Source organism: Gadus morhua, chromosome 13 (assembly GCF_902167405.1).
Source record: "Gadus morhua chromosome 13, gadMor3.0, whole genome shotgun sequence".
NCBI classification, from domain to species: Eukaryota; Metazoa; Chordata; class Actinopteri; order Gadiformes; family Gadidae; genus Gadus; species Gadus morhua.
In genome coordinates this window covers 15857909-15877012 of record NC_044060.1, presented here as the reverse complement: position 1 = coordinate 15877012, position 19104 = coordinate 15857909, and positions in this window count along the sequence as shown.

The window sequence follows — 19104 nt, the reverse complement described above, 5'->3', positions numbered from 1 at the left end:
GGCGTCTAAGAGGTGGCAAGAACCACAAATAACATGTATGATGGCCCACATCAGTATAATTTCGAAACTGTCAGACGTGAGTGGGCGAATGAGGATTTGCCGAGAACTTATGGCGGTCAAAGCCAATTAAATGCATGGTCAGAGGAGAATAAGTGGAGAGTTGCTATCATTTAGCAACGCAGCAACGAGCGCTGAAGCTAGTCCATGAACAGCAGTGCATGCAATAACAACACTTTTATTTGTTTTTACTGTCAGTGAATAGCACCGAGTGAAAGTCAAAGTTTTCTTAATATCTAGGGACAGCGATTATTTCGTAAGTACCGGTAAACTTAGTCAGAAGATCTAGAAATAGAAGGCATGATGCTAGCTATGGGCTAACTTAGCCCATCGGACAGCAATGAGTCCACTTGCAAACGAGTGCCTGCAACTGGCTGCAAGTAGAACGAGTATTTTTTAACCATCAATCTACTGTGTAGATTGATGGTTACATTGAACACATACACAAAAAGCACGTCCAGCGGAGGCTGACAGACAGCCCACAACAAGCCAAACATCACCATGGCGGATGTGCTCTCTCTCTCACTCTCGCACGCCCGTACTACACAATCACTCCAACTTATCCAACTCCAAGGCTAGGCTGCTTCACTAAGACCACAACTAACCACAAGGCCTTCATAACCATGCAGTATGCCGAAGCCGAAAAGGACACACACACTCATCTTATGCAAAACAATCCGTTTTATCATCAACATTCAGTCACTGCAAAGATTTAAAGACTAGCCTCTTACCATAAGTTAGAATGGACCCAAAGTATGTGATTGATACAGTCTGGTTCGGCTTTCGCTTGCTATCCGTTTTTAATATGACTTCTCAACATTACGTCTTTCTTGTGTTAGGCGCACATGGCTAATTTAATGGCAATTGGCAATTAATATAACATATTTAATTATCTATCTATCTATCTATCTATCTATCTATCTATCTATCTATCTATCTATCTATCTATCTATCTATCTATCTATCTATCTATCTATCTATCTATCTATCTATCTATCTATCTATCTATCTATCTATCTATCTATCTATCTATCTATCTATCTATCTATCTATCTATCTATCTATCTATCTATCTATCTACGCATGGGTCTAGTTTTAATTTGATGCATTTTGGGTATGTCCAGTCAGACTTGTTGTCTTCCTTGTTCTGTGTGGTCTTGTAGGCTATACTGTGTGAGCCGAATCACCTAAATTATTTCCTGACGTGTAGTTTGGTATTAATAAAGACTTGACTAGGCTATTTATCTATCTAGGCTATTAGTCAACAATTATTCGCGAAGGCGAAGTGAATAGTGGGGAATAGCCCCCGAGACCGAAGGTTTATTTGTTGTTATCAGCTGACATTTTGCGATGAAAACAATATCGAGTTTGAGATGTCAATCAGAGCTCATGGGACCTATGAGATCGAAAAATATGAATGGGTGTCAATGGAGAGAAAATAATTATTTTCTGGTCCCAGTCTTTATATGCCCTGGATTACACATATGTTGTTTGTGGATTTAAATGATAATTTTTCATGCAAAGAAAACTAAAATCTTTCGTGAAGAAGTTTGATAATTTTAGGTTTTATGTGAGGCCGCTTTGTGAACTAAGCTCTTCGCTGCTCTCGACGCATATGATATACGTCACCACACCCGCACTTGGAACTCGGCACAGAGATGGCGATCTCTCCACTTCACCACTTTTTTTCAAGGCGAGGATAAAAGCATAGAAAGAGGTGAAAACCACTATAATTCGGGGCATTTGGAGAGTTTTAGTTATGTGCCATCTCTATGTGCCATCTCTGTGCCGAGTCTCTCTCAAGGGTCTCAATCGTCTCAATGCGACTTTGGTCCGTGTCTCCCCAACGTGACGTCATGCAATGCATTCTGGGGGAAATGAGAATCAATAGAAAACCGCAAAAATAGTACCTACTTTTTCATATTACATTCTGTTTTGTGATACCTGACAACATTAAATACAATAAATAACAGTTTAAATCTTAAATACCAACAAGCAAATTACACAAATTTGTTGGAAAATAAACCCTACAACACGGCATTTTAGCTTCTCAGACACGATGCGGTGTGTGTGTATGTGTTGAGCTACGTCTTTCCAGCAATTTATTTTGATACCCGCATCCATCCCGGTTAAGCCTCTAGGATACTTAAACAGGCGTATCATGCCACGATGTGTGTGGATGTGTGGAGCTCCGTCGTGCGAGCGGTTGATGTTGATGGTACGTCTGAGAGAGAGTTAAGCCTCTAGGACACTTAACACCTCCTTATGTGAAGACATGTGTCGTTTCGTCTGTCCAGCGTTTGATTATGATGTCCAGGAAAGGGTTAAAGGGGACATATTATACCACCAGGTGTGAGTGCGATTAGCCTTATGACATCACTAGTGGGCGTGTCCACCTATTTCTGTGCTGGATAGATCAGTCTACCAGCCTACCCATTGGACTGAAGTAAACGTTGCTCATCTATCCAGCACAGATCTAGATGGACACGCCCACTAGTGATTTCATATGGGGCAGATTTACGAAACGACTTGTAAAGCTAATCCCACTCACATCTGGTGGTATAATAATCAGGGCTCTCAAGTCTCACGCATTCGGCGTGAGACACACGCAATTCAACCCATGCACACACAGAGAAATTACCAGGATAGCGGCATAGCGCCCACGAACTTGCGCCGCTATTTAAAAGTGGAGCAAGTAGGATTCAAATGGGTTCCCCGTACGTAGGGTGACCAGACGTCCTCTATTGCCCGGACATGCCCTCTTTTTGAGACACTTTTAAAAGAAAAATGTGTCCGGGCGGAATTTAATTTAATTAAAACCTCATACATGTTCACATTGAATTTGCGTTGCGTTCCTCTGGGTCGTTCACAAACTAGTTAGGCTACGCCCTCCCCTACTCAATTCTGTTTGCTTTGCTTTGGTGGAAGTGAGTAGTGGGAGTGGTTAAGTAAAGCCTTCAGATTGGACGGTTTGACTTTAGAGTTACCGTCATGTTTTGTATTTTTTTTTTTTACCATTATTGTTTTATAGAGACAAACATTAACAAATTTCTCCTACAGGGGATTGATAAAGTTCACAGAAAGAAACACTTGGTCATACTTTACACACTTTACCACAGCATTGGCCTACTGAATGCCACAGAAATATTTTATTCATTGGATTGAATGGCACATAAATATATAATTATGATTTTGAACGTTTGGAACATTTAAAAGTTCAGGGAAAAGTATATGCCTCTAGCCCTCTACTAGTGTTGCTTAGGCCAATATTCTTTTAGGCAGTGTTTTTTCTGAGGGCCAATAATGCTTACTAACACACATTAGTATCCATGTCTGTGGACAAATTTGTATGCAGTCACATATTAATATACCTAAATAGATTAACGATAAAGAAATTACACTATATAATACATTTCATTTGGAGACCAATAACAATTATGTTTCAATACTGTTATCTACTGAACTAAGCAACAAAAAAAAAAATTGAGCATGTGTCTTATTCCAGTATTAATAAATATCAACATATATGTCTAATTAATAAGCAAGGGATACAACGTTTGTAAGTTTTAGCTCAACCTCATCTGCACCTTCACCACAAGATGTCCCCCTCTACCAACAGGTGAACTCTCTGGAAGTCCTCCTCCTCTCTTCCCTGGGTTCTTAGAAAGTCAATCTTCTCCCAACTCTTGACACTTTCCTGGCCCTGAAAATTATGATGAAGTTCCCAGACTCACTATATCATACAAAAAGAGCCCAAATATGTGACTGCTCTAGTAGAGGTATGGGAATAGAGTATAATAGAATAGAGAGTAGAAGATTTAGTCCATGCTAAGCCTTATTTCTCAGCTTTTGAGGGGTGCAGTATTTACTCATTTTATTTCAGTTCCCAATAGAAAAAGTATTTAGTTTGCCAGGCAAACTCAACGGGTTTCTCAACTTTTCAGGAACCCTGTGCGATTCCATGAATGCAAAAGGTTCTAAGAAATGAATGGTTTATAAATAAACAGAGAAGACGAGAATCGCTGAAGTCAACCGCAGCATGCGGCCCAAAAGGAAATGGCTGCATCTTAAGTCGGTTATGTATTTATTGTTGTCCCTGTTGGGAGAGGCTCAGAGCGTCAGACACGATAACAAGGCTGTCTGGGAAGGCCAGAGGGAGGCAGACAGGGGGTGTGGAGGTTGGGAGCCGACCGCAGGAGAATCATGGCTAGGGGAGGTCTGCGTTAAAAGAGGGGGGGGGGGCGTTTTATTGTTTTGAAGCGGTATCTTCTTGCGGTATAGACAGTATATTCGTATATAGGTGTAAAGTACTTGCATATGTACTACTGTACTGTGTGGTGTGCTAGAGTTGAGTTATTTTTCTCAGCATCCACCCGGTTGACTGAGACAGACGCCATGCCTACAGAGTGTGGGGGAGGTCTAATGGCAGGTGGAAGAGAAACTGCTCTTGAAATTATTTATGCTATTTTTCGCCCTAGTAAGAACCAGAACTAGGTGGGTTTGTCCCATAGTCTGGCAGAAGATGAGGAAATGAAGTGTGTCCAGTCAGAGTGTAGATGATGAGTATTTATAAGAATACGAGTTATCGATATTGTTAAGTGGGGCTGGGGATATCAAACAAGGATATAAAAGATGCACGACAATTCACTCTCGTCGTTGATTTATGTGTGGCATTCGACGCTGAAATATTCACGCACACAGTGTGTGTTAAATATACATTTGCCATTATTTTGAGAATTGTCTACCCCCACTTTAATACCAACAAAAGGGAAAACTCATTAACAATTCATCTGATCTATGCTAATCCTGAACAGAGTTGCATTCATAAGTGAAGCCACAGAGTGTGCAGCTATCCCCAGCTCTGCATGGTGCGTGGGAGGGGCTGGGGGAGGTATGGGTTGAGATATAGGAAGAGTTGGGGGTTGGGCCCTCAGCTAGGGCTGCATTCCAGATGTTAGTGGGGAAGGCCTAAACACATGTGCCTGGCTTATACGTATAGTATAAAGAGGCTAGGCGTGGCCATGTTGGTATGGTTAACCCCCCCCCCCCCCCCTCCTAAGATTATTTTTGATGAATTGTTAAAAATAAAACGCCAACTTAATTTTGTGACGTTACAAGTATTAGTAATTAAAACATTGAACACCTGACTGACCTTCCTTTGGATGAAGTTGCAGAGCCTTTTGAATTGAAACTCATTAATATGCAGCAAAAGTTAAAATAATATGCTATCCATATTAGCAGTGCAACCTACAATTGCTGCTATGAAAACTAATCTGAGGTGGGTTATATTATTTTGCAAAACAATCATATCGTTACATACAAAGTTTGGGACAAATTGTAAATTATGAATGCAAACACGATATTGTGATTACATATCTGACAGCACCCTTCTGAAGGAGAGAGTCTTGTGGAGAAGGTATACATCGCCCTTGGCTCTGACAACGTCTACAGCATGTTATTATGCATTTAAATGGTTAAGATGTCAAAGAAGTGGCATTCTTCCATGACAAGTTTGAACATGGCGAGAAGATATCAAGTCAAAGCGGGCATGATCCATGCCTAGACAACACAATCACACATCACCAGCAGACAGACAAATGAATAAATAATATCAACATCATTTGCACTGCCTATATAGTGACTTGTCATTGTGACACTGAAGTTTGACAGACATTTTGAGAAGCGAGTGCAGTATTAGCAAAGTCATAGGGCCAAATAGAACCCAGGTTCCTATCCAGATGAGAATTAATATGCATTTACTACAACTGTGGCCCACATTATTGTCATCTGCCAGCGGATAAATTTTCATACAAATGATCCAATATCAGAGATATAACGTGAATAACACTGTCACATTTCAAAAGAAACAGCACAGATACATATATACAATACATTATAGAAATGTGCCTTATGAGTATCTACCTTTGAGGACTTATGATGTACCTTACAGTATCTCTATTGGACTGGGATGGCACCAGAGCTCAGGTTAAATCAAGTCGAGACAGGTGACATTGATTTAACCCTTAATCTAAGTTACATTCTCTGGGGTCCTGACATACCGTGGAATATGCCAGGGCAGCAATACAACACCCACTTCCACACCGTCAGAAAGCGAAGCGGTCTATTCCGGTGCGCAGCAAAGCAATAGAGATTACAATAGCCAACTCCAACACATTCAAACCGTAATTGTGACAATATGGCAAAGTATGTAGATATAATATCTAAACTGAAACCAAGATTCATAAAATATCAGCCAGCCATTGACCTACTACCACAACGACTGCAAGTACTTCTACTGCTACTACTACTACTAGGCCTAGTTCTACTACTACTACTACTACTACTTCTACAACAACAACAACAACAACAACAACAACAACAACAACAACAACAACTACTACTTATACTGCTACTAGGCCTACTTCAACTACTACTACTACAACTACTACTAGGCATACTTCAACTACTACTAATACTACTACTGTGTGTAAGAAAAAATGAAGCAAAATAGCAAGGATACTGTAACTGACAAAGCAAAAAGCTGTGGGGTAGTCCCACAGTGTCCCGTGCATCAGAGAGAATTGAGGTTCCGACAGGCAGTAGGACAGCCCTATTCGCTGGCCTACCTATTAATTAACCTCTAACGAGGTCACCGCTTAGGTGAAGGAGGATTAGTGAATAGTGCAAAGAAGTGTGGTAAATGCCCCACCTCGCTTTAGCCTGACAGTAAAAAATAAGTGCATAATGATTGTGTTATTATTACCTTTTGGAAGACTGCACTAGTAAGTCATTCACCGCCCACAGAGGGGGTTTGGAGAGAAAGCATTGTTTTTTTTTGCCATTGAATATTAGAGGGAACTTACAAAGTACATTGATCCATTTTTTTCTCTTCCCCCAGTAAGTCTAATAATAATGTAAATTGTTGTTTTTGTGGCCATTTTCATTGTAACTGCCTTATATTACAGCACATATGACTGCACTGGCGTGTCCATCCTCAAATCATCTGGGTGTGTCCCTTTCGAACACACTCATTTCAGATACTAATTGGGGACACAATATTTGGGCCAAACACAGATTTTTATGTGCTTGAATTTAAATTATTTCCCCCACATAATCCAGAGTTTTATGTCATCGATAATCTTTTACCTGTAACTGCAAGGCGTTCTTAAAATCTGAAAGAAAACACTGTTTTTTTTACTTTTGTCACTGTACCAATGTCCAAAATAAGGTTACAGTGTTGGTAGCCCGGCCATTTTCCAGGACACTAGAAAATAGTTCTGCAATCTGTGGTCCAAAAGTGGTCCCCTGCTATTTAAGCCAGAGGGGTGTTGTTATACTGAATATCAGCAGGACTGTGATTCGGTCGTAGTTACAATGCCGCTGGCCCAGTACAAATGATAGTCCTGGCCTTGTGATACAAGTTCCTTTTACAAGTTAGTAGTAGGCAACTTTTTTTGGCCCGACCAAACCAAACTGGAATGGGTGTGTTGCTAAGCAACAAATAAAGATTTTCCTTTCTTGTTAAGTTGTATAGGTCTACACGTTACAGCATGCCAGCTACTCCATATCATGAACATCCATCTGTATTTTTCCATTTATTGCGCAATCAGTGAAATAAGAGTATGTTGACAGTCGCTTTGTTGGCATGAGAGATTCTGATGAGTAAACAGCTTCTGAATATTAATTTATGAACGTTTATTAGAAACACTTGTAAAGGAGAGCTTTCATGATTAGTCAAAAGGCCCAGTGCACTCTATAACGGCATGGAACTAACTGTTGTATAATTGTTATTGTTCAGGGTTTAAGGTTGATGTATTACATTTCATTTTATTAACGAGGTGGTTTAGAAGTCAAAGCCCTCAGCGAAAAGGATGAAAATTGTTCACAGACTGCCTGCGGGCTCCGTACTGGTAGAAGGTCAGCTGTCAGGCCGGCCCGAGGCAGCGGGTCAAGATTAAATAACAGGTGGTCTCATTTACACATATTCCTTCCTTTTTTTGTCCTACTGTTGTAACCGCTGTAATGACCATTTTGGCTCTGCAATGGGTAAACTACTCTGGGTTGAGCTGATGCCTTCTGGCAGATATTTGGAAGCCCAGACACATAGTTTGCGGGTGATGCCTGAAAGACTTTTAAGAGTTGAAAAACTTTTTTTTGATTTTCTTTGTTGAATGTGTGTGTGTGTGTGTGTGTGTGTGTGTGTGTGTGTGTGTGTGTGTGTGTGTGTGTGTGTGTGTGTGTGTGTGTGTGTGTGTGTGTGTGTGTTATAAACAATAAATAGTAAGTAGGATTGATAGAAGGTAGATGAAGAAAAATGGGGACAGGTAAATTGACCTGAATACAAAAGTTGAAACAGGATGAACAGAGGTGAATATTGGTAGTCTCCCTGAATCACAACAAAATAAAAAGGTTTGCTAGCAAATAACAATGCACCCATTAAAACTGTGGGTTATATGTTGTGGTATTTCTGGGGCAATTGGGATTTATATTAAATACAGTAAGGCACCGGTTTGGCCGGAACTAATCTGATCCATTTCTTGGCAGACATTAAATGGTTTACTTAGAGAATCAGCTGATGTCTGATCGCTTGCTGTGGTGTGAGAGGAAGAGAGAGGTGGGAAAGTCAGCGAGATGGAAAAAAAAGGGGGAAGAAAAGACTGTGGGAGTGGAAGTGGGCTTGAGCAGAAAAGGGAGAGGAGAATTTAGGTGAAGAAGAACAGGGTCGAAGTGAACCTATAAACGGAAAATAAAAACACCTTGCCGATCTGGTGTTTTCCTCATCGTGACATCAGGAATACAGTACAGCTGTACTCCCAGCAAGGAATGTGGCAGATGATTGTAGGGCCATTTAGAACACATTGTTAGCTTGTAGGACTACTGTTTTTTCTTCTTGTTTTGCTTCATCCAATTTGGGACACCTGGTCTTGGTTCAATATGAAGAGCAAACCGTTCCATTCTCTGCTTCTCCCTGACTGCCAGAGCTTTTCATTATGAGAGAGGCGTAAAGGTATGCCAGAGGAAATAGTTCTAGCAGCTCACGGTCATGTGGCCAAACCCACGTAGAGCCGCAGTGCTTAGACTTTGTCATTAATAACTAAAACGTAAAAACCCTTTTGCAAGGGAGGCAGCTAGGTTGTTAAAATAAATGGGCTGTGAAAAGTGCTCCTGGGTATATCTAATCGACATACATATGAAAATAATACACACACTTACGTATAGATCCTGTTGCATTCTGCATTTGCTGCCAAACTGTGCAGAGAGTAGGGTTCCTCCTGCACACTTGGATGATTTTGTTCTACAGTTCACAGTTATATTCAGTTTTAGGTTACCATGTCGAACACATAAACTGTCACCAAAGTCTGAAGCCCCAGGTGCCTCTCAAAGCAACATTCCTAAATGGAGCAGTTCCAGCCCACCCCGTTAGGTGGCGCACTACTCCTGACGGTTGGGCTGTATTTGCGCCTAGGGTTCCTAATAAGTTGCCCTGTGGCTCTGCACCGGTGTGTGCCCGTCTATGAGGCCATTGTATCAGTGAGGTAAAGATAGCATCTCCCCGTAGCCATCACCTCCACAGAGCCCTCAGTGTTCCGGCCCATCCGCCCATGAATGGGAGCCCAGCGGATGGCTTGGGAGCAGCCTTCCCTCTGCTGCCCCCAGTTCTCTCCACTCACTTTCTCCCTGGTCTCCACACAGCAGCGGGTGCTGCGTGGCTCTGCTGCTCTCCCTCACTCTCTCTTTCAGGTCAAACCAACCCTTTTTAGGTCGGTCGACTCTGGGCTCACTCTCGCCCGATTACACCAGACCGACTGAAACATCTGAAAATCCCCGTAGCTTGGTCCGAATGCCCTAACTTTGATTGGACATGGAGCATGGTGTTTTGGGAGCAAACATCAAAGCTAAAGTTCCTTGTTAGCATGCTCTTCATGCCATTGCCGCTCTTCTTTTACACATGGTCAGATTATCTTCACAGCCGCTCAGAGGAATGGGAGCTTTGCGTCTGGCCAACTGTTATAGTCATTGAATCAGGTATTTGGCCTGGTGCGGACAGGTTGCTTATCGAGAATACGTTGCCATGGTAATCCATTCCTTCTGACATTCTGTCAGGGTGTAGGTCAGACCAGGTGCGCACAGAAGCCGTCATCACGTCTACAAGACGGACTGACGGTGAGGCGTAATGGATGTGAGCCGATGACGGAAAAGAGTAATTTCGGCTGTCACGATGTGACACAGATACAGGCCGAACATGACAGCAAGCTTCCATGAAATGTAGCGCTACCTAGCCCTGTCTCCCTCATCAGTAGCTCAATGATCTACAGGTAACGCCACCTAGTGCTTTCTTCGAGCTCTGCGGCTAAATTATTCATCCAGAGATAAGGAGAAATGCTTGCAATGCTATGTATAATGTTCTATGCTATCACCGGTTCAAGGCCTTCTTGCCCCAGGGATCAACTGACCATGCAGTATCGCGTCGCCGTCAGTGTCATGCCACAGGGGGCATCACAAACCCTTTCTTAGTACAATGAGAACAATCAATGTACAAGTAAAAGTGGTGGAATTGGTGAGTTGACGCTCGCACCTGACATCAGGAATTGAAGCTTGTGATGTTTTTTTTGTTTGGCTGGATAAAAGAGCTTGAAACCTTTTTTCTCTAACATTTCGTCTTGTAAATAAGAACCCCAATTTAATTTTTTTTTAGGTTTTAGCATTCACTGATTAAAGCGTTGCAAGCTCCACTAGAGCTCAATGCTACAGCTCTCCCTCTGTCAGCACATGAACGCACAGCTATGCTCTGTCATTCCTCAGGTAATTCCAGCGGGACGGCCCCGGCTCACGCCCTCCCCTTCAGCCCTGCACCTCCCACCACCCCACTTAAACAGCCAAATTACCACATTCCTTTCTCCCTGAAGCCCATCTTTAGAGGTACACCTTGGAATGAGGGAAGCTGATACACAGGAGCAGGGGAAAGTGGATTCAGACTCCATTTCATTGGACACATCTTAATCTGATTCGTCTTTTTATTTTATTTGAAGCAGACGTAAATACTATTAAGACGGCTTGCATTTGGGATAAATATTATAATATTATTGTTCTATCATTATTATTGTTATCGCTGACTTCCATCAGTGCCATCATCACTAGGACATGCTGCCCTTATTAGTCACCCAGTGTTGGTAAACCTTCTTCATGATAATAATGATGCAATCAATGGTAACGGCATTCAAGTTCCCCCAAGACTCTATGGGACACCATGGGACAGTGAAAGTAAGAGGGAAACATCCTCTCTTCTGAAAACAGGATGTCCTCCTCACGCCAAGCTAACACACTCAGAAGGTCCAGCCACCAATCTAAATAAATAGCACCGCTTCCCATATACGATATGTGCCAATAGGATGCCCAGAGGCCACCCAAAGACGATTTCCCTCCCTTTGATCATATCAATTCAACCCCAACTCTATTTATCCGTTTTTCTGGAGAGTCTGTCCAAGTAAAACAAGGTCTTTGCAAAGTCATCTAGGAGATGAAAAGGGATCAAAGTTTTGAACGAAGAAAAATAAATACTTTTTTAAGTCTCAGCATTAGGCGACACTGTATAAATCAGTGTATTAAACAGACACATGAACACACTACAGAGCTTATCATCTTGTATTAAGAGGAACATTAGTGGCAAACAGTGAGGAGAAAAGATCATAATGACAATATTATAAGGGAATTTCATTAAATGCAGCATTGTTCAACAGTTCCAGTTTTGATTGATCAAAATATGAAATAAAATCTGAAGCCTAAACAGCCTTGAAATGAGCTGTAGAGTGAATTACTGTAGCCCAGTGGCGCTCTCAAGCAGTTCCTCTAGGGGGGCCCGCCAGGGTCAGTGGTTCTATTCGAGGGCCCATAAACTCATTCTACAGTCAGTCAGTGGTTCTATTCGAGGGACCATTAGACCATGTTAAGAACCATTCTACAGTCAGTCAGTGGTTCTATTCGAGGGGCCATTAGACCATGTTAAGAACCATTCTACAGTCAGTCAGTGGTTCTATTCGAGGGGCCATTAGACCATGTTAAGAACCATTCTACAGTCAGTCAGTGGTTCTATTCGAGGGGCCATTAGACCATGTTAAGAACCATTCTACAGTAAATCAGTGGTTCTATTCGAGGGGCCATTAGACCATGTTAAGAACCATTCTACAGTAAATCAGTGGTTCTTTGGCTGCTGCTTTTTAGAACTAGGGTCATTTTTGTAAAAATCCAGATGTATGGCAATGTTTAGCCATCTGATTTTACAGGCAAGTATAATTAGCCTGTTAATAAGGGTACACCCTAAAACAAATGATTGATTACTTAATAAGTAAACAAAGCTTTTTTTCTCAAGGGAGCCCTGGCCACCCTGGCCCCCATTCAGAACTGCCAGTGCTGAAGACACAGTGTGAAGGGTAATATCTATGGGAAATCCCTCTATTGACTAAAAGCATGGACTTAGAAGTGAGTTAATTCAGTTTCTCAGTCAACCTCACCCCCACCTAGCCAGCACCATAATGGGGTTCCGAGGAAGGCCCCTAGATCCATATCTCGTACCCCCTGGCCTTCAGGGGCACATGCGAGCTATGATTCCATAGAGACATAATAGTGGGCCTTTCATTTCCTCCCTGCCCCGCACTCTCCAGATGCCTGGTTCCTTGTGGCCCGCGTGGATATTTGAGTATGGCCAGCAGATCCTACACCAGGGTGGCTGGGACCTCTCCCTCTCTGTTGCTTTTGCAGGTTTCCCCTTGCTCTGTTTTCTGTGTAAGGGAGAGGAGGGCGTGGGGGGGCTTTTCCATGCCTAGGGAAGAGTGGTGAATGGTAGCTTTGTTGGTGGCGCTATACCTTAATGTTGATTTGGTCTGGCTTTTGAGCTATTCCCTTTTGAGCTTTTCCTGAAGTGCAACATCAGGAATGTCCATACCAATGGCTCTCCTATATTTAAGGTTTATTCTAATCTCTTGTCATTCCATCTTTGTGTGAATGTCTCCCCTACAAGAAGTTTGTCAGTTTATGTTATCTACTTTTTCCTCTTTCGATCCCTGTCCCATTACCAGGAAGTGACATAGGGAGAACGGTTAAATATTTGGGCCACTTTGATTCATAATGGTCACCATTTATGAGGATGGATAACGCAGGAGGATCCAGGAGATGAGACCAAACAATAATTGATGCTTCGTCCTCCAGGCATGGCCAGAACCATTGGATGTATGGATGGAAAACAGGAGATGGGGGGGTTCATCTGCATTTTAATTTCTCATATCTCTTTTGATGTTTCAGCACATTTCTCCTTGTGAAACTTTGGTCAATTATAGTTCAAAGAGATGCGTTTAATCGGTGGTGCCAATCTCTACTGGAATTTAAAACAAAGACTTTGATTGTTTCATGACGCTAACGTCTAAAAGTCGTACAATTATTACATTACGTATTCATTCGATACAGAAGATCTAGAAGGTAATCCTGAAAATGATAATTAAATATAACAGACATGATAGTGCGCTCGTGAAAAGTCCTTCACTGTTTGTGGTGTGGAGGGGTTGGAGGGGGGTGTGGAGGGGTCTCCTGGATATTGCTTTGAGAAACACGACCAAATGCAAGGAAAGGTTAAAGGGAAACAAACAAAGGAAAGGTCAGTTTGTTTGGGATTCTTGAGAAGAGATAGCAGTTCACAAAGACGTTCTAATGGGAACCGGTTGACTAGGACTACAGCCAGGCCGGGATATTTGCTTTTGTTAAAGACACTTGATGTGTGTGCGGGAGGGTTGTCTGTTTATTGTCTTTTATGTTGCAAAGGTCCTCCAAGGGAGGCACAGAGAAATGTATATTAGGGTTAGGTTTACTTTGAGTACACTGGATTTTCTTTCTAGCCACTGTTTTGGTTTTCCCAGAGTGAAACATTTGGTGAAACAGCAAATGTAAGCAAAACAAAGCTAAAAAATGGCACTAAATGCTCTTGTTTTGCTAACATTATTCCAGATTTTATATATATATATACTGTATATATGTTCAGTGATTATATTATTGTACCATGTATAGAAGGATGATACAATGATACAAAATTCTGCTGTACACATTTTTTTTCTAATCAAAGTTTTTCTGATAATGAAAATGACAAGGTATGGCTTATGATAAGACACACTAGTAAAAACAGACACACAATCACACAGACAAACACAAGCACACACACACACACACCTGCTTTCACACACACACACACACACACACCTGCTTTCAATGAAGGCCAGCCGCGTATAAAAACAAAAACTATGAATGTCTCCCAGTATGCTGTTAAAGAATATTTGATTTTGCGTACATGTGGATGTGTGGTGATTTGTTAGTGAATAACCAGTTTAATTAAATATTGAATTTGGCCAGGCTGGATCATCCAGCAAGATATCCAAGATGAGTGCCTTAACCAAAATACGCCCTTACTCTATAACTGGATTCTAATACTAACATTCAATATCATTTTGTAGAAGCTGATCTGACCTTAGTCTCCTACTCAGATGAGATGAGTGACAGATTATGTATGCTTTGGTGTGTTAATTAAAGTGTATACCAGAGACATATACAACTCCCCTCCCACTGCACCAGTGTTGGTACAATGTACACACTGAAGTCATTGATCAAATGACATAGACAGCATCTTCAAGGCCTATTTAAGTCATCCAGTATGTGAGAAAAGCAGTTCCCTCAACTTTTTGCCTGCAGATTCTTTAAAGATGTTGCTTACTTTCAAAAGTAAAAAAGTAAACTCAAATGAAGATTATGAACACGGAATTGTGTTGTGAGTATAGTAAGTCTGCTTTAGACTCTACTGTCCCAGAGTTTGACGCTAAACTAAGCAATAAGAGAATAGATGGTTGCAACAATGCAATTCTAAGTCTTGAGATATTATGCATTTTGTTCATTTTACTCTAAAACAATGAAAACCATGGTTTGGAAATCAAAGTAACTAATGTAAGAAGCTTGGAAAGAGAATGATGGCAAACAATGGGGATAGTAATGTGCTTATTATACTTGTGATGAACACCTTGAGAACTACTCTGAATGCAGTGCAAAGAGCCAAGCGGTAATTATTGCAAAGCTTGCAGTCTTCATGATGAATAAATCAAGAAATGCTGAGTGGCAATGGATTGCCTGTCAAAGGACTGGCATCAGAAAAGATGCATTTGCCAATAACTTTGTTTACTACGATACGCTATTAGCATAGCGATATCATGCAGGGTTGAACAGCACGCGAGGCTTGGGCTTGACTGCATGCTACTGTGTTGGAAGAGGGGGGAAGGAGTGCAGAGGGGGAGAGAGATGACTGCATCAGCTGGCTGCCCAGCCAGCTGATCTAACTCAAACCACTCTTCAGAAGACTCTCCAGGCGGGCCGCCAAGCTCTGGCCTCGCAGAGCGGGCTGCGCTCAACTCGCAGGAGTAGATTACTCAGAGACAAAGTGATTGATACACTGTGATCCACTGACATTTATATTCAATCTATCTGTATACACATAAATCTGTACTACCTCCACCGGATCCAAAACAAACTACTAACAGCCAGATCATTAAAAAACGTGACAAGGTAGTAAGTTTGGAGAGAGGCCAAACGTTTTCAGTAGTTATATTAAGGTTAAGAGAGCGCTGTGGTTGAATGGGGTATTGTCATACTGGGATGCTGCCCCAGAGATCTCTTTAGTCATCGCTACACTGCACAGACATGCATGGAGAACCAAGGTTATCCTGTTTGCTTTGAGAATCATTAAGAGTAATTTCCCTTGGTGCTGACAAAGCAAAAACCAGGGGACTTCTCTCCACACACTTAGGAGGGATTTATGGTCAAAGGGATTTCGGGGGACCCCTTGAAAATAACCAGAAAACCATCGTTATCGTACATAAATGGGGCTATTTGACCTGCTTTCTTCAAACATTCCTGTTAATACCTTAAACTGAGGGAAATCTGGCATGGCACATTTGCTTCTTTACACTGTAAATAACTCCCTGTAGCGGAATTCAGAGAAGTCTCTCAAATAGGCAATTCAGGGGTTTCTGAGTACGTCAGGCTCTGGGATGAATCAGAAGTCTGTCTCAGTGAGTATTTACACTAACCTGTCCCAGGTGATTTGAAAAGCACCCACTGTCTGCAGATGGAGAATGCTCCATAGTATCTACAGAGTCAGGATGTAGTACCGCCTAGACCACTACCCTCTCTGCCTACAGAGGCTAGTATTCAAAATGATGCCACAGGCAGCTCTTACAGTTGGACCTTTGTGGAAAGCATCAAATACATGTCCTGCCAAATTACTTTGAATGGTCAATGTAAATCTCTACCATGGTTTATTAATATATGGCCGTGACGTGACATGGATATTGGCATAACAAAGTAAGCTACACGGTGGGCTTCTATACATTCATAACACACATTACCAATTCAGCCTAAATCCATAAATAAGCATAATCATTTAATCGAATTCAAAATAAATACTGAAAATTAATATATTTGTTTCCAGAGAAACGAGTTTCCTGTGAGAAAAAAAATAAGATATTGGTGTGATCTCTGTTCAACAGTCCCCCAGTTAAACTCTCCCAGTGGAGCCAGACACAGACATTCGAGGCCCAGACAGTGAAGCTTTGGAGTCCATCTGAGAACCACACACTTATTGGTGTGCAACAATACCCTGCCAGCCTGGAAGCCAATCAGAGACGTCCTGGTGCTTTTCACTCAGAGCCGACTACAAACAAATTTACTTTTTTCTCGTCGTCAAATAGCTTTGGACTCCACACTCTCAGATGTGCTTCCACTGCCACATATGTAAATGTAGCCATCGTCAACATTGGTTGGTTGTGCTCACAAATCTTTATTTATAATCTGGGTGGCATTCCCAACAATCACCACACACCACACCTTGAAACTTTTTGATGAATGTATGAAGGTGTAAATAAAATGTCATGACAAATGTTCTTATCTGTTAGATAAAAAAAGGTGTCGATATTAGATTGTGATTAATGAGAACCTTCATGAAACAAATCTAAATAAATGAATAAAATAAACTGAATTCATACCAACAGTTACAACAATCATGGCTTGTGTGTGTTCGAAAAAAACATTTTGTGTGAAACGAATAGGAAAAGATTTATGTTCACAATAAACTTGTTCATCAGATGTAACCCTAACCAAACCTTCACAACCCTGCATTCCCTCAGGTCCCGAAGCCTGCATTTATATTTATTTCGTCTCCATTTTCTTTCTGCTCCAGGTCTAGCCTGTGCCCATGTGTTGTGCGTTAACAAGTTAGTTATTCATTCGGGCAGCCCAGATATTTATTGACATTTATTTAGTTTGAAACCAACAGCATAGTATATCAATAGATCCTTCTAAATATTCACTTTACCTGTCAATATAATATAAAATATGCTGTTGTCGAGTCTCTGAACACTCTCTCTGAAAATACCAAACTGTAAATACTGACATATCATTTATTCCACTGCTTTCACCTATTTGGTTTTTCCAATTTTCCATATTTCTTTTGATTATCGGTTGTGTTTCCCCAATGAATCTCGGTCTGTTCTTCATATACAATTTTATAATCTCTTTTTATACATTGTTTATACTGTTGAATTTTTTCTGTTGATGCTCCCTGTGGTTTGTGTGTGTGTTTGTGTGTGTGTGTGTGTGTGTGTGTGTGTGTGTGTGTGTGTGTGTGTGTGTGTGTGTGTGTGTGTGTGTGTGTGTGTGTGTGTGTGTGTGTGTGAGTGTGAGGGCATCTGTGTGTGTGTGTGTGTGTGTGTGTGTGTGTGTGTGTGTGTGTGTGTGTGTGTGTGTGTGTGTGTGTGTGTGTGTGTGTGTGTGTGTTAGTTACTGTAACAGGCTCGCTCTGACGCACTGCTGGTCAACAGAGCAGCCATTGAGCACAACTGCTAAAGTTATTTACTGGACTAGTGCCACCAGGCGAGTTAAGCACACCAGGCAGGGCTGATCCATCTCACCCCTCAACCCCAATCAGAGGGCCCATACCGGGGGTCACTCTGAAGGACTTAAGGCCCGGACCCGGAGGCGGCTCCAGCCAGGGGCGAGGGAGAGGAGCCACCGGGTCAGCATATTGCTGGGTTCAACGGATGCGTCCCACAGAGGTACTCTGGGAGGTCAAGCTTGGTGACTGGACTGCAACGTTCAGGGAGGTAAAGGCGTCTTCGGTGGACGAAATGATCTCCTGGTTGGTTCTGGTTAGGAAGAAAGACCCAGAAACATAATAGGAATCCCCCTTAACCTTTGAGGCCAGTTCACATCACTGAGGTGATGACAGAGGAGGGGGCTCTGGACGGTAACGGTGCAGGCACGGCTCTCTCAGGGTTAATGCGTTTCACCCAGTTGGGTAATGTTTCACCGGTCAGGAAAAGAAAAGAAAAACACAAAACAACTGTTGATACTGACTGAGAAGGGACTGCAGAAACAGCAGATCGTTTAAGACTTAAATCCGCTTTTGTGCGAGTGTTGGGCGAGCACATTATTCCAGAATAAGCCCATTCAAACAAATGATAATACCAGTAGAGCCATTCTAACCAGGCTGGCTGTGTTTGGTCGGGAGGTTTAATTCCCCTTTTTATTTTCTTTAATGGTGCACAATAATCAGCTTAGAGGACTGCTGTTCCTTTTGCTGACTGAGGCTGTGTTGAGAAAAGTTCTTTCGAATGTCTTCCACAAGGGGGCTTCTTCGTTTCAGTGTGTACAGTGCATTCAAGACATACTTTCTCTTCCTGTCAACTCAGAATCAAATGTATAGTGTACATGAGTCTTTCTCAACGTGGCCCCCCCCCACTTTTCACAGACTCTTCTTGATACCACCCTTCACTAGCATCCCAACAAACATATGCATCCGTATATACAGTAATAGATAATCTATCACTATTCCATGCGGAGTGTGCTCTAACCCACTCACTTTCCTGGGGCAGAAGAGCGATCGCAAACACAGACTGAAGTACAAATACATTAAAGGTGTTGTCTTCATTCAGTGATTCATATTATCGTAAAGACCCTACCAGGTAG